Below are 15,759 nucleotides of genomic sequence, written 5' to 3'. Positions count from 1 at the left end.
ACATTTTCGTTTCGTTGCAGTACCCGGAGTGATACCGTATTCTGATCCTTCCTTTATACATTGTTGATGAAGCTTTTAAGAATCATGTTTTGCAAATTACTCTTCCATAGGCCATTGCTGAGAAATAATAAATAAATTAAACAATAAAGGCCAGGTCTCTTATGCAGTCATTGTTGTGTTGAATGCAATGAATATTGGAAACGTTCAGGAAGTGTTTCTTGAAATATTTTATCCCTGTTTAGAGTTTACTAACTTTTAATTTGAAGAATGTTGAACCTAGCATGTGCCACTTACTACTTTGATTTCTTTTTGAGTCTCATGCTCTGATGCAAATGCAAGGAATGTCTCTGGTAAGGTGACATAGGCAGACACAAGCATTAACCTAGGCAAAAAGAAAAGGAGATGGAATACTGCAAGGGGAAGGTGCCTTGGCTGTCTTGGGAACCAGTAAGTCTGTTCTTAGCTATTAAATGGCAGCTTCACAGTAAAAGGTACTTAGAGAATCCATAGTGCTGTAGAGGATGCCAAAGGAGAACCTCTGCTTCTGGTGACAGTGGCATTGGCTGCTCTCATGTGGTCCTAGTCACAGCCCAGCTGTTGCACTCTCGCTTCTGTTGTTTCACTGTCTGAACTTGGAGTAACTACGACATGGATGATTTCATGTCAAATTCACATAATTCTGTAAGAATAATTTTTTATGTAGTATAACACCATTCAGCAAACCAAATATTTATGTAACTTAGCCTGTACCTTGCAAAGGGGGAGGGAGTGCTTGATTTTTGTCTCCTCCTGACACTTCCTTTGCTAGGAAGATTGTGGTTTACTTTCAAAGGGATAATGTATTGCATAACTGAGTATTAAACACTTGCCATAGATAAATGCCTGAAATAAATGGCAAGAAAGGAGGGGCAGAGGCTGAAGGGGCAAAGCGATGGAAGGGGTTTTTTTGCCTCAGCTGAGGCAAAAATCTTTGGACGACTTATTCACTCCTTTTCCTGTGATCTCTACTCTTGAACCAAAAGCCCTTCTTTGGGTGGAGGCTGTGGTAGCTGCAGTTCTCAGTCACAATTCAAAACTTGGCAAGAAAACATGAGCTAAGTCACATTTCTGACGTCTCTGTTTTCCTTTAATTGATCTAAATACTTTTCTTAGCAGAGTCAGAAAATATACAGGAAATAAATGAAAGCATCTTCCTGTTTATATTTTATGACTGTTTTCTGCTCTTACTGGGATAGGTCAACTGAAGGCTGTGTGCAGAGAGGCTGGAGTTGTCAGCAAGCAAAGCCCTGAAGATGAACAGGGAAGTTTTCTCCTCAACTATCTTTCTCCTAGCTTAGATTTGTATTTTACTCTGCAGATTGGTTTAAAAAAACCAAACAAACCAACCAAAACACCAAACAAAAAACCTACAAGAGCTTAAAATCCACTTTATAATAATAATTTTGTTTCTGGTCATTGAAGATCTGATTATTAGGCAATATCTTTGGAAACCATTTCAACTGCACGTAATTGAGCATATGTTAGCATATAAGATAGTGTGGCACTATTGCCAGTGGGACCTGACAATAAGAAAAATAACTTTAAAGCAAAGTCAGAGCAAACTGCCTGAGGTTTACCATGAAATTTAATGGCAAACTAATATTTTATATTTAAAAAGCAGTTTTCACTTATGGATTCATTCCTGTTCATTTTGTCATATTTATGTATTTATTACAGTCACTTTAGTCTTGCCCAGTTGATCTTAAAATTCCTGATACTGTTAAAAAATTTATGCATTGTCCATGTGCAGTGGAAGATCCGCCTTTTGTAGAAGATACAGTTGAGAATCCTGCTGAATGTCAGACTATCTGAACAAAGATCATGCTAGCACTGGAGTTCTCATTTGCTCAAATGAGCAGCTGCTTTCAAACTAGAATTGTTTTATTATTCATTTTTATAGATCTTAATGATTCATAAAGATATTCTACTTTTTATTTAATGACAGACATAGGTAAATAATAGGCATCTCTGAGAATAGCAGTTTGTCTGTATAGAAATAGCTGAAGGGAAAATGTTTATTATTATTTTTTTTATGTTACTGGATTAAGTTGCAGCCTGCTACTATTTCGTAGGGTCTTTATTTGAATATATTCTTAACAGTTGAAAAATAATAAATAAATAACATTACAAAGGCTAGGTCCCCTATGTAATCATCATAATGAAATGAAAATGAAACGTACTACACTATAAAATTTAATAAACGTTTCAATATATTGTCCTGCTACAAACATATGGAAGATTTCTACCAATTTATAAATTGCCTGAAGCAACTACTATCTTCTCTAGACTGCTTGGACAAAATCTGCTTTAATCTCGGAGCTATCTGATCTGTACTGGCTGAGCTGATTCTAGGCTTTTGCAAATAGATAACAATGAAGCCCCTGCGATTGATTTTATAATTATTCTCATTTAACTTTACCTATTGTCACTACAATATTTTTAGTGCAGCTCTTTCCAGAGAAGCATTGTTTTTCTGATCAGGACTTAATTTTGTAACATGTTCAGTTTATTTTATTCATGTTCTGGGAGTGTAAACATTTAGTTATTACTGAAATTTAAATAGCCCCATCTCTCAATTGCAATATTCTCCCCTACTGGTAAAAAGCAGAATTATATTAATAAATGAACAAACTTTATTAAAGTAGCACTCATCATTCATTTGAAATTAAATACCTGTTTTTACTACTTACCTAATGTGTAAATTGCCCTTTTTTTTCTTGCTGTTATTGTAGAGGGAGTTGAAGTCAACTAGGTTTCTGATAGTCTCCTCACCTTTCTAAATTAGGTAGGTAGATTTTATCATCTTGGCATACGGCTTCAGAATTGTAGTGATGAACAGTATTCTTGTCTTTTAGTTTAGTCTGTAGTGTCTAGTATTTTCATGTTGATACTTTCTTCCTGTCAATGACAATTACTACTACTTTAAACTTGAATTTTTATGGATGTTGTAACTTCTAAAGTCACAGGTTGTATTGATAAATTGTGTATGTTCTTTATGAGAGATGACACCTGGATAGTATCTTTGAGCCAAAGATAAAATTATCTTAAAGAACGTGTCTTCTATGCATTATTTTGCAAAATATATGTTTTATGAGGCTGTCTGATGTTAACTAAAGCAGAGCAAGAGTCTTTGTGTACAACTTTGGAAAATATTTTTAATTTCAGGTCTCTTTACAATTCTAAAATCTCATTTACTTAAATTTCATGAGATAGATAATTATTTTTATGTAAAATGATATTTTAAAAGGAAATGTCATTTCCTTTTAGAGCTACTGATTAATCTAATTCTATTCAAAGATGTAATAACTCATACCGTAATCACACTCTCATTAGAAAATAATTAGACAGTTCTGGGGAGTTGCAGTTATATGAGCTAGTCATAGACCTAGGATGTAAAAAAACAAGAAAAAACCTGCAATCAAAACTAGTTCTTTGTTTTCCAGAAGATACAAAGAAGCTTATTTTGGTTATATTATCTGGTGGAAGTGTATGCATTTCTTTTCCTTTTTATCTTGGTGGTTCTCGGTCAAAAAACTACATCAAGCCTAGTTCACTATATTCATACCAGCATTTTGGATGTCAAAACGGCAAATGAGATTCAGCCTAGATAAATGTTAGTGATACACGTTGAAAAATAATCATAACTTTTCATATAAAATAATGCATTCTGAGGTGAGAATCATTATTTAGGGAACTACCATTGAAATAGGTGTTTCATAAAAGCATCAGCTTTGTGTTCAGTAGTGATTAAAAAAGGCAAATACATGATTAGGAACAAAGAAGGGGACAACACAGCAGAAAATACCATTACGCCAAAATATAAGCCCATCACGTGTGATCTATGGAATATGAGGTACAAAGGGTACAGCATGATGGGGTTCGGGGAAGAGTGAAGGGGAAGATCTTGAATTATTGAGCCGCTTTCCTGTGAGGAAAGACAAAATTGAGTAGGACTCTTCAAGGCTGAAAAACAGATGGCAGAGGGGGATACAGTAGATGTCTATTAAATTGTATGCCAGGGAGAGGGTGACTGCAGAATGACTGTTCGCAGGCACTTCCAGTACAAGAATCAAAGGATGTCAGTTGAAGTGACGAGATGGCAGATGCAGAACAAACACAGGAAGGTGATCCTTTGGAAAAGGTGTCAGTATATTCTGGAATTTCGTGCCGTAGTATGTGGATGTTGGAAGTTTCCGTATGCTCAAGGGGGAACTGGATAGATCTGTGGGATAAATATCAGGTGGGAGTTACTAAATACACAGGAATCCCATCTGGTAGCCTCTGAGCTGCCTTTTGTTGGAGACGGGGGACTGCTTGGGGGAGGAAGGATCCCTGTGTGCTTAGCTTGCTCTTATGGGTTTCCTTGGACATCTGCACATGGCTGTTTTTCTAAATACAGGATACTGGCCTGTGTGGATCTTTGATCTGTGTCCCAGAAGAGCCCTTCTAATGTCATTGCACTCGCGTTCTTGGGTCTGCTCCTTTTCCATGGGATTTCTGTCTCAAGAAAGATAATTCATTCTAGTTAATGTTTGCAACTTAAAACATTGGAAGAAAGACTGTATAGGTGAGAAAGAGAGTAATACTTTAGTAATAGATCTTGGTTATTGGATTATGGCATAGGAAACAACTACAGATACTTGAAGTAAAAATTACATCTCAGATCATGGAGATCAGGGATTTGAACCTGGCTTTGAGAGTCTTTTTCAGGCTGTTTACATGTAGAGAGTGTGTGTGTCTGTTCTCCCACTCTCGTATTTCTAGTCAGAAATTCTTCCGGACCAAAAAAACCCCTTAAGACCAGTAGTTCTTTTCAAAACATGTTACCTTTGAAAGAGCGTTCTGAAAAAGTCTTAACAGAGGTGAGGGAAATTAGACTTCATTTTTTTTCTTCTATGTGTAAGAGTCTCTGCAGCAGTGACCAACCTTTTAAGTAGATTCAAAAGGTATTTTGTCATTTTACTGTCATTTTACAGTAAGCTGTCTAATAAAGTTGGTTTTGTATTGAAAACATTTTGGGGGCATTAACCAGTGGGTTGTTGGCCCTTTAGAAGTTTGAATGTGTCTCCCGATCTCATGTCTGGTGTTGAAAGCTGAGCACTGGCATGGGTTGTTTGCGTAGAGAGGTGGTGGAGTCTCCATTCTTGGAGATACTCAGAATAAGCCATGTGGACATGGTCCTGGGCAACTGGCTCTAACTGGCCCTGCTGGAGCAGTGAGGAGGTTGGACCAGATGACCTCCATAGGTCCCTTCCAACCTCAACCCTTCTGCGATTCAGTGAAGGCTAACTGTGCAGGCGTACACAGCTTGTATTCACAAAAAACCCCAACAACCCAAACCACCAGAATTGTGGGGCAGTCTTTTTACAGCAGTATTTTTACAGGAAATTTGTTTGAAGAGGGCAGGGGGGAAGAGAAGACAGACATGCCATCCTTTTAAAAGAACGGGAATACTGAAGTTAGGTTGGCTTTCCTTTGTTTCAAAATCTGTTAAAAAAAAGCCTTTATAGTCCTCTATCATGGCTTTTTGAGAATAAGGCAAAGGGGTTGTCTCACTCTTAAAAGAATAAATTAAATTCTAGTTTTTTCACAGTACAATTCAGGAGCACATGATTTTATTTACTTACGAAGTATGGAGCTTGTCTGTCTTTTTGATTGAAAACAACAGGGGGAAAAGAATATGCTGAATTCCACATATGTATGTGTTTCCTATGCTATGATTTTGAGGCTAGTAATATAAATATACTTTGAATGTCTGATGAAAACAGTCTGAGAATTCTTTAAGCCACTTCAGCCAGTCTGCAGGCCTTCAATGAAATCATAAATGTTGTATATATGTTCTCTGTTGCATATTATATAAATATTACTAAGGTCTTTTCCTGCTTACATGGAACCTATATTGGCAGTAGGAATCAGGGCCAGTTTCCATGGCAACACAGCGGCACTGGGAGAAAGGCTGATGCTGTGCTGTGGTTGGTATTTTTATGCAAGGGAAGAGATGCAGACCTACATTTTTAGATAGAAAATGTATTTCAAGGCACAAAAATATTTAACATTTTTTATAAATACATTGAAAAAGTAGATCTGTATAACAATGGAAATTGAAACCTATTGTTTGCTGTTTGCAATCGAAAATTAATTTTTATTTTTATCTAGCATTACAGAACAGCACTGTTTAATATATACACAATTATTACTGCTATACTTGCATGGAAGTAGCAAGGAGTCTTACGTGCTGATGACAAAGGAAGTTTTGTACTGGGGCAAAACAGAGGCGAAATAGACTGAGTTTTGGCTTAGTCTCCTAGCCTTTTCAGTCTAGTTTTCACCTTCTGAACTCTTAAACATTTTCCAAAGGTCTTTGAGGGCTTCCAGAAATTATTTTTTTTTTTTAATGGCAATTTTATCCCTCTGATTTTCTTTATTTTCTCTGGGTTTTCAAAAGATCATCCTCGCTTGTTTGTTCTTTCAACCCTCTGTTATCTTTCAGTGGTACTTAGTATACCTTTTTCTACTTTTTGCATGATCACAGCGAAGGGGAGAGCTCTGACACTGACTTCTGTATTTTTATTTTCCCCCTCTCTGTCACTGAGAATGGTGAGGAAGCCAGGACCCTCATGCCCCTTACTTGCTGAAGACTGTCCAGTAGTTCTGCTCAATTGCTTCTCCCTGTATATTTTTGCTTGCCGTTTGTGTTATTGGGTGTCATCATTATTTCTTCAAGAAATGGTTGTACCTAAGGGGAATTCAGATGAAATTGGAAGAATTATGGACATTGTTTTACAAACCGTCTTCCATGTGTTTGTGAAGATCGCTGGTAGGGATAGACTGGGACATCAGGTGATGATGCATGGTGAGGTGAAGGAAGTGAAGGTTGTGTTTAAGATAAACAAAAAAAGCCCGCTTCTTATACTTCCCCTAGAAGTTATATTTCTGGAGAATTAAATCTACATTGATGAGAACTTCAGGTAGTTATTTTCCTTTTTTATTAATGAAAAAGTTAGGAGTGAGGAAGGCATGATTTAAAGGTGCAGGGGAGCTTTCTAGAAATGCTATGTTTTCTTTTGGGTAGTGGGAAAGGATTTCTAAAGCCTGTAGTTTCTCTTTTATCTTGGATGGGACTAGGGTGAAGCTTTGCTTATCTCTCTGCATTTCTCTATGTGTCCGACGCTGCAAAGTACTTTCTCCACCTCAGTGAAGGAGGATCTTCTGAGAAGTCAGCACCTTCTGAGAAGATGAACCCAGATGGCAGCAGTATTCTTCATAAGTGTGAAGGGCTCATCTCTCTTTACCAACCCTAGCACTCTACAGTTAGTCTGTATCTGGTGTTGCCTAGCAGGAATTCATCAAATGTCTAAGGGGAACTGATTTATCCTAACTGGGACTCTTGTAGAAATCCAAGTAGATAAAATGTTCACAGAGGAATATTAGCCTCTTCCCTATGTCTGGCACCCACACTATCAATCAGGATTAAGCTCAAATGCATTTTACAGCTGTCCAAGGCTTGGCTGCCTTGTCATGCTGATGATTTAAAGATGTCTCACTTTATAGTGGAATGTCTCCATCCCATCCTGCAATCAGCATGTGTTTCAGCTATCATTTTTTCAGAGGTTTAGCAAATCAAAGCTCTAAGTGATAGCCTGTGTGTGCAGTGGCACTAACTGCATGTACATATTTTCACTGAGTAGAAAAACAACTTTGCCTCTGCAGTAACTATAGTTACATAAGGTGAGATGAGCTTGGTAGGCTTTTAGTTCCTCTTAGCTTTGTCTCTTGAAACATGGTGGTTCAGGTCTGAGTTTCCTTCAGCTCTTTTCCATCCATCATTGCTGATAGTCTACGTAGCTTCTTGAAGACTTCTCTGAGGCTTTTCAGATAACTGAGCCAATGTTAGAGTAGAGTTTAGCTGGCTTTGGCACTGACTCAGCTTAGTGAAGTCAAGGCAATACATTGCAAACATACATAGTGTGTCTTGGTTTTAGCACCAGTCAGATCAGAAGCTTTGCCACCACCATAGCACCTTAACGTTTCCATTTTGAGCAGCAGTAAAGTTAGTGTTCCTTGGACCTCAGTTTCTGCTTGTAGTATGCCATGGGTTTGAAGTCATGTATCACTGTCCTTTACTGTCATTAGGACTTAGCACCAGAGTGTTTCTGATGTTTACTGTGCCATGCCAATTATCCTGGGCATTTGACTTTTGAAACCTGGAATTGCAAAGTTCTTCAGTTTGGCAAACAGCTCTGTGTAGTGGTCAGGTGCAGACACCATTTTCCTTCCCTGAGAAACCCCGAGATGGGGTTACTCATGGGTAAGAGGTGAACTGGAGGTGATAGCCTCCCAGTAGTAATAGTTGCTATCCACTTCCTGTTGTAAACTGGGTTCAGAATTTACCTTTACAAGAGGAGCTTCCTTTTCTGAGGCGTACAGTTTACTTACCTGGTAGGGGAAACTTCAGTCACAGCGTTCTGGTATCAAGGCGTAGGATATGGAAAGATCTCACTCTAGGAGGCAGATGCATCTTTGCAGTTTCATCTTCTCTACAAGCGAGAACGTTCATCTGGGATACTATGACAGCTGGGATTCCTTGAGTGCTTTTTCCACCATGGATGAGACTCTTGCTGTTAGAAATAGGAATATTCCAGTGAGTGAGTCATCCAGCATCCATGCTGTGAGGTAAAGCATGCCAAGGCTGGGATGAGTCAGATGGTCTGATAACCCTTATTCTCAGACTTGCTGACACAAAAGAGATTCTGAAAACCTCATCAGGAATTGTAACAGTATTTGTTATCCAAAACTGCATCATCCAGCCAGCCGAACCAGCTGGACAGGACTCTAAAATACTGAAGTGTGTTCGCTAACTCTCCTGAAATGGCTGCTGCTTGTTGAAGATCCAGTCAAATGAAAGGACTTCCACTTGCAAGCTTCAAAAAAAAAAAAAAAAAAAAAGAGAGCTCTAAAATGGACTTTACAACCCGCAAGACAAATGGTTGATGGGAATAAGGGATTGAAAGGCATTTGCCTGGGAATGTTGAATAGGCAACAAGGCACATGGAGGAATCTTACGGACTGAGGAATAATGACCTCTGCACTGAGGTAACGTGACAGGAGAGGACACTGAATGCAGTGGCTTTTAGAAACCTATGTTGTGAAATTTGCATAAAATAAGTAAGAGATGCCATGTTCCATAAGGTGGTTGGGCAAGAGATAAGCTGTAAATTTTGCTTTAAAGAGTATGCAAAGTAAAGCGAAAAAAATATTCAGGTCTAGGCACTTTAAGAAAGATACTTTTTTTTCCTCAGGAACTGAAGTTAATGTTTTCTTCTAGATCAATTTATCAAACAGTTATCCAAATAAAAAGTGTTTCCATGTGTCTGAACAGTAATAATTGCTAATGCTTCTATGAAGACAAGAAGACAGAAGGGTCAAGGGTCATGAATTGTGTAGTGTATTACCCGAGAAGAAAATGAAGAAGGCCTCATTGAGTCAGTCTTATTACCATGTGAAAGTCCTCATACTGGAGATGAAAAGCCAGTCTCTTCTGGACTGCAATTCAGAGCTAAAGAGTGACCATGTTCTTGATTCCTTTTCTTTTCATCTCTATGAAACTGCTGCTCCAAAAGCCATCTCCCAGAGGCAGGAAGGCTCAGCAAAGCCACTGTGCAGATCTAAGCAGACCAGCAAAAATGTGCCATGTTTGTGCTTACTGGCAGCTCATTTCTTGGTCCTGGCTTAGCCATGGTTAGTGTCCAGGTTTCAGAAATATGTTCTTGCTTATGATAATACTAGATATAGAAGAATGGGTGCTCAAATTTTGTTTGCCTCTAGGTATAGGTGCAGCCCTCGAAGTATTTGAGGCCATATTTTAAAATATGGCATATTTAAAACCAGCTGCTCATTATTTATCTGTATTTGGGTGAGAATGAGTTTTTGTGAAAAACGAGTCTGTAATTTTGCCATTTTCTTGCTTTTGACTGCTGCTGGACTTTGCAGTCTCTTTGCTGCTTTTATGTATTTCTGTTATGAAAACGGATGCTTAAATTAACATGAACAAGCAATATATAGAGAGAAACTCAAAGCAGGCATTTCATATATTGTACTTATGGCCATATATACCCAAAATAGAAGAATTTTAGTAACTTATGAACACTGGCAAAAAGTCCTTGAGTGATAGGCATATTTGCAACTTATGTCTAATATTTAAGGTAAAAAGTTCTAAATTGCTCTGGTTTAGCTTGTTTTTGTTATTTACTAATACTGCAGTGCAACCATAGGTACCTTCATAAAATGCTAGTAGGAATTGTGAAGGGATTTGTTAAAATTCTTGTAAAGTTACCTGGAGGAGATGTTACTAGCATTTGGAAGTTGGGAGCAAGAGGTACTCTGCTGCTGACTGCGTTTGATACTAAGTGAAGGGTTAGAATTTCACTGTTCCTATGAAATCTTTTCTACTAGGCTGTTAAATAGGTAAAAAGGGGAGTGAAACACTGCATTTGTTGATTTACTCCTCCTCATTTTGCTTAAGATTATCACAGTTGTCTTCCTATGGTTTCTAACATGTACAGATGGAATATATACTTCCTTGTAGTATATGTATGTTTATATTAACTCTAAGGAAGTTGTTGGCTTGTACTAATAAGCAAAGACTAAATCCCATGTTTCATAATTTAGTTATGAATTCGTATTTGAGTCCATCTTTGACTTCAAAGGGTTGTTGACTTAAGGAGTTTTGATCCCAAATTAAGTTAAATCTACTAACTTTTCCAGGGGCGGCTAGGGCTGTTGGAGAGCAGAGGGTACTTCTTCCCCCTCCCCTTCAAAATTTGCAAATTTGTTGCTAGTGGCAACTGTAAGATACTGAAGCAACAAAGCATGTTTTCTGATTATCTTATTAATAAAAAGACTAGAAACACTATAATTTAACATGCCAAAGAGAAAGTCAGAAATTAATACTACAACGTAACATGCCAAAAAGAAAGTAAAAAATTAATTTCCATTTATACACTTGTGAGTCATTCTGTTAAAAGTAATCAGTCACACAGCTTAACCATAGTAAGAGGAAAAAGAAGTCAAGGCAAATAGTGGCTACTTCTGTTACCACGTGCCAGTGTTTCCTGTCAGGTCTTCTGATTGTTCAGAAGTGGAGGTGCATATGCAGGGAGATGGAGGAAGGAGCTGTGCAGTGTGAGAAAGGACTTTTTTGTTCCAGGAGGATTTGGAGAAGGTGAAGCTTCATATGTGGTTTGTGAGACTGGCTTGGTTTTTAACTAGGTTTTTTATCATTGCATTGAAGTGATATTCCTTATGTGACTTCAGGTAGAGACTTCATTTTGGCATGTTAGGATGCATATATAAGAAACTCTGTATTCTCCATTGATCAGTACATATTCCACAGAGTTATGACAGCTGTGTTTCTCCTCTTTGAGTTTTAGGAATTTGTGCATTTTTAGTTTTATTTTTTTTAATAACTTTCTCAGCCTTTACAACACTTTACTGGTGACTAGTAATATGGGTAAAGTGCAAGCTGCTGAGATTACCTCTAGGTATTTTCTCTCTGTGTCACCAGCTGGGTCTGTTTTTTCTTTATTAACTGTTGGCTTTTCCTCTGCAAGTCTGTAATGGATGACTGGCCTAGAAAGTAGAACTGTGCAAGAAAAACAGTATTTGAGGAAGAAAACAAGACCTTGGAAAGTTCAGTTAAGATTGAGGCTTCCTGGGTAGATTTGGCTTCTGCTTTGCCATCTTAAGAACTTTTTAACAGAACTGCATGTGTTTGAGAACAAAATTTCCTTTGGGACTGACTTGCAGAGCAGAGAGAAATCAATTACTTCTGGGAACTTGGTGTAATTCTGTGTCAGAGAAAGTCCCAAAGAGCTACCTCCTGTAATGTCTACAAACCTGGCAGACCTTACTGCTTCATGTTAGTGCGATTTGATATAATGGTAGGCTGCTGCTGGTTCCCCTCAGCTCTACCCTTGGTGAGGTGCTCCTCCTGCTCGCCTTGCCTCCGATGTGGCTGCAGAGGAGGGAGCCCAGTTCATGGGTTCGTTATCCATCGTGGCTGTGCAATCGCTAGATCCAGCACTGAGGCAAGGGAGAGGCTCTCTGGTGAGGAGTGGAAAACAAGAAGGATCTCTCTTTGCACCAGCACTCTGCTGCTAGGCTGGGGTGGTGGCATGATAAGACTGCAGTACTAGCTGCTTGAAATGGTATTTATTTGTAGTACCTGTTATTTTGAATGGAAGAAGGCAGAGTTCCTTGGCATTTTACCTTGACTTTGGGTATACATTGAAACCCAAGGTTGCCTCCAAAAGGCTAGTAAGCAAGATGGCAATGAAAAATGCATTCTCTGTCTTATTGTTTGTTTGAGGTTACAGAAGTTACTGTGTCTCAGCCCCCTCTGTTCCAGGAGGGTTTTCCACTGGTGCTTTGATTGATGTTTGACAATATGATGGTATTTTTCGAAGGAATGCTAGCAGTACCAGGAGGAAGGATAATTTTGTTTGATAATGACCAGATGTAGAAACTGTTTCATGCTTGTGACATGCCAGCAGTCTCTCTTTTTATGCATGGATTTTCTAGAATTGGAAATTGTAGTATAGTTTTGCACTAGTATAAGAACACAAATAGCGCTTTTCCTGTAAAGTAAAGCTGTCTCTGGAATTTCACATTAACAATTTTTTGGAGTTAGTTGAAAACATGTCTCCTTATGCTCTGTTTCCTTCTGGATTTGCAGACTTTGTTTCTAAAAACAGTAAGATGACCTCTGGCATAATTAAAATAATTATAATATTAAATTACAAATAATTTATCATAACTATTAAAATATAAAATTATTTGGAATTATAACCAATTTAAAGTCTTACATGAAATATGCAATATAATTTTGTTCCTTCAGCAAGAACTTCGGGGTTGTTTTGATCTTTCTTGTGTTTTTGTTGCTTGTTGTATGTGTGTGGATTTATTTAGAAAGCCTTCATTTAAGGCTGCCTTCGGTTCAAAGAGCTCACTGTTGGAAGGTACCTGTCTGATTAAGCTAAATCTGCATTTGGGAAAAAAAGAACAAGCAAGAGTTCCACTACTAAAGCAGACACCATGTGAGCAAATGAGAAAGAGATACAAATAACTGAGTCCTTAAGCAATTAATAACAGCTGTAAGAGATTTCAGACTTTAAGCTCTACAGCACCTGAGAGCCTTGCCTGGGAGCATGAAAGATTTTGCCTTCTGAAACTGGAGGGGAGCATAGCTGGAGCTCATTCCAGATGGACCCACACCTACTCGTAGATTTCTTAAAGCTCACATCTCTTAGGAGGTTTACAGCACACTTCTTCTGATGTTTACCCTCTCCCTGCCTCCTTTTTTTCCTTTCTCTTCAATTTGAAATTTCCCCAAGGAGCCTTTGTGAACATGTCAGGAGGTTTGTAACATTGTTAGAATACAGTTTATTCAAAATTTCATTTTATTAAATACATGGAGTCATTCAACTTCCTTTTAATTGCATTTTCTATTAGCAAAAAATTTCTGTGGGTGTGTTAATCTGAAAATCTTAAGGAGAATTTTGTTTTCCCCTCAGATTGAGGCAGTTCTTAACTTAACCACACCAATTTCTGCCTCCCTCCCAATTTTTTTTTTCATTTGATTCACTCTGTTTTCTTTCTGAGACAATGCTCTCCTAAAAGTAGGATAATTGAGTACGGGTTTTAGCCGCATCCAAGGTAAAGTTCTGTTTACCTAAAAGTAGTCTTTAAGTTAATAAACTCAGTAGTTCACCATGCCTACAGTACAGTGTTCATAGAGGACAAGGACTCCTGTTATATGCCTGTTCCCCATGGAAAACAGCATGAAGATTTCTTCGAGTAATCTTGTTGTATAGCAGTCTTGCTTGCAATGCATTATTGTCCATTACTTGATAATAACAATAAAACCACTTTTTTGTCTATGAGGGTTTTGGTTTTTAGTAATGGGAGTCATTAATTTGTTGAGGAAAAGGAAGGTGACGATGAAGTGACTGCATGAGGTCAGACCCAAGGTGCATCTGTGTTTCCTCTGGCAGGGAGCAGTTGCCTGGGGAAGAGCACTGGGTTGCACCCCGATGTGCTGAGTACTTTCCCAGCTCCACCGATCTCACGCTGATGGGCTTCGTGAGTCAAAGGCAGTTTTGTATTCTCTATCAGTTGATTTTCCTTCCATGAGTTTTTCTGAGCCCTGTTTGAACTTAGATAATTTCTCCTATCCATGATATCCAAGGAAAAAAGTTAGGTTTAGTTTTTAACATCATGTTGCATGAGTAATTTCTTTTTCTTTAGATTTTTTGTCAACTTGGCTCAATTTGTGTGGGGAGAGGCAGTGAACAGTCATTTCCTATTCTCTTTCTCTGTGCTTCTCAAGATTTTATAGATCTCCGCTGTCTGTTTTCCTGGCTGAAGAGTTCTGGTATGTTCAGATGCTTCCCATATGGAAGGCATTTTGTGTTTTTAATCACCCTCGCTGGTGTTGTTTTACCCTTTCCAGAACAGAAGAATAGGAAACAACCCCACAACATCAACAACAAAAAACCTAAATGGTTCTTGCTGAATTTCTCATGGTATAATTTTCCAAGCTTTTTCAGGTTTTAACGTTATGGAGATTGATTTACTGTTGGCTGTTCCCCAGCTTGAACATGGAGCAACGTGTCTATGATGGAGAACAGTAAATTTGTCAGTAATTTTACATTTCTTAAAAGTGGGCAATTCATTTTCTGTAAGACTCCATACAGCATTTTGGCATACTTTGCTTCAGGTTCACCGTAGAGGAGAAATGCTTCAGCTTTTCTTTTGTCTTTTGCTAAAGTATTCCCTCTAAGAGCAGGTTAAAAATAGGATGTCATTGTATTTTGACTGAACTCTGCTGTAAATTTATTTTTGTCCGTTTAAGAGAGAGTAATTAAAACATCCTGGCTAGTGTTTGTTAATTGTTTGTAATGCTTCTTTCAATACAATTACAAGGTTTGTCATTATACCCTGTGGAGATGGTCAGTTCTCTGCATACCTACTGACAGAATAATGTCAGTCTAGAAGTGGTGTGTAATCTTCCTCTATTAATTAAGTGTTCATGCTTGGATGGTGATGAATAACGTAGTAGTGGTAGACCACAGAGTACGAAGTGATTACTTCAGAAAAAGAGGTTTACTGTATGCCTCTGCATGCATGTGTTACCTAATGCATGTCACTACACACAACATTTTAGGAAATAAGAGTAACAACTTGATATAATGCAGCTGTTGAATAGCTTGTTATGTTATGATAGTTCTTGCCAATTATGTTTCTGAAAAGGAAATGGAGGTTAGCATACATATTTATTACTCACAGCTTTCTTAATGGCTGGATTTTTAATGCCAAAGATGTTTTAAAGTCCACTTTGAAGAAAAAATAAGTCACATTTTAACAAACTCTATACTGGAAAAATGAAATACAAGTTGAATAAAGTATATATTCATGCCATACATTGCAGAGGAAGGTATTGTTGAAACATTCATCATAGCTTATCTTTCCAATTCAATAAAAGGACTACTAAGAAATAGCAAAACTGGAGTTCTCTTGATGTCCTACCTAACACTGAAATTGTGTATTGGCAGAAGAGCAAGCATTGGTGATGCCAGGATGAGTTATTCAAGTTCTAGGCAGAATTTAAGCTGCCAAGTCAAGTGTTGAAGACTTGATCTTTATGTATGTCCCAGAAATGTA

The 15,759-nt window shown here is 37.9% G+C and overlaps 1 protein-coding gene across 5 annotated transcripts in view; it reads left to right on the top strand.

Annotated features, from left to right (window-relative positions):
• SRPK2 (SRSF protein kinase 2) overlaps positions 1–15,759 on the top strand; it is a 148,413-nt gene that overhangs the window by 77,116 nt on the left and 55,538 nt on the right. The gene's annotated exons all lie outside the window — the stretch shown is intronic.

This window comes from Accipiter gentilis, chromosome 11 (genome assembly GCF_929443795.1).
Source record: "Accipiter gentilis chromosome 11, bAccGen1.1, whole genome shotgun sequence".
NCBI lineage: Eukaryota > Metazoa > Chordata > Aves > Accipitriformes > Accipitridae > Astur > Astur gentilis.
This window is presented reverse-complemented; position numbering and strand designations above follow the sequence as displayed.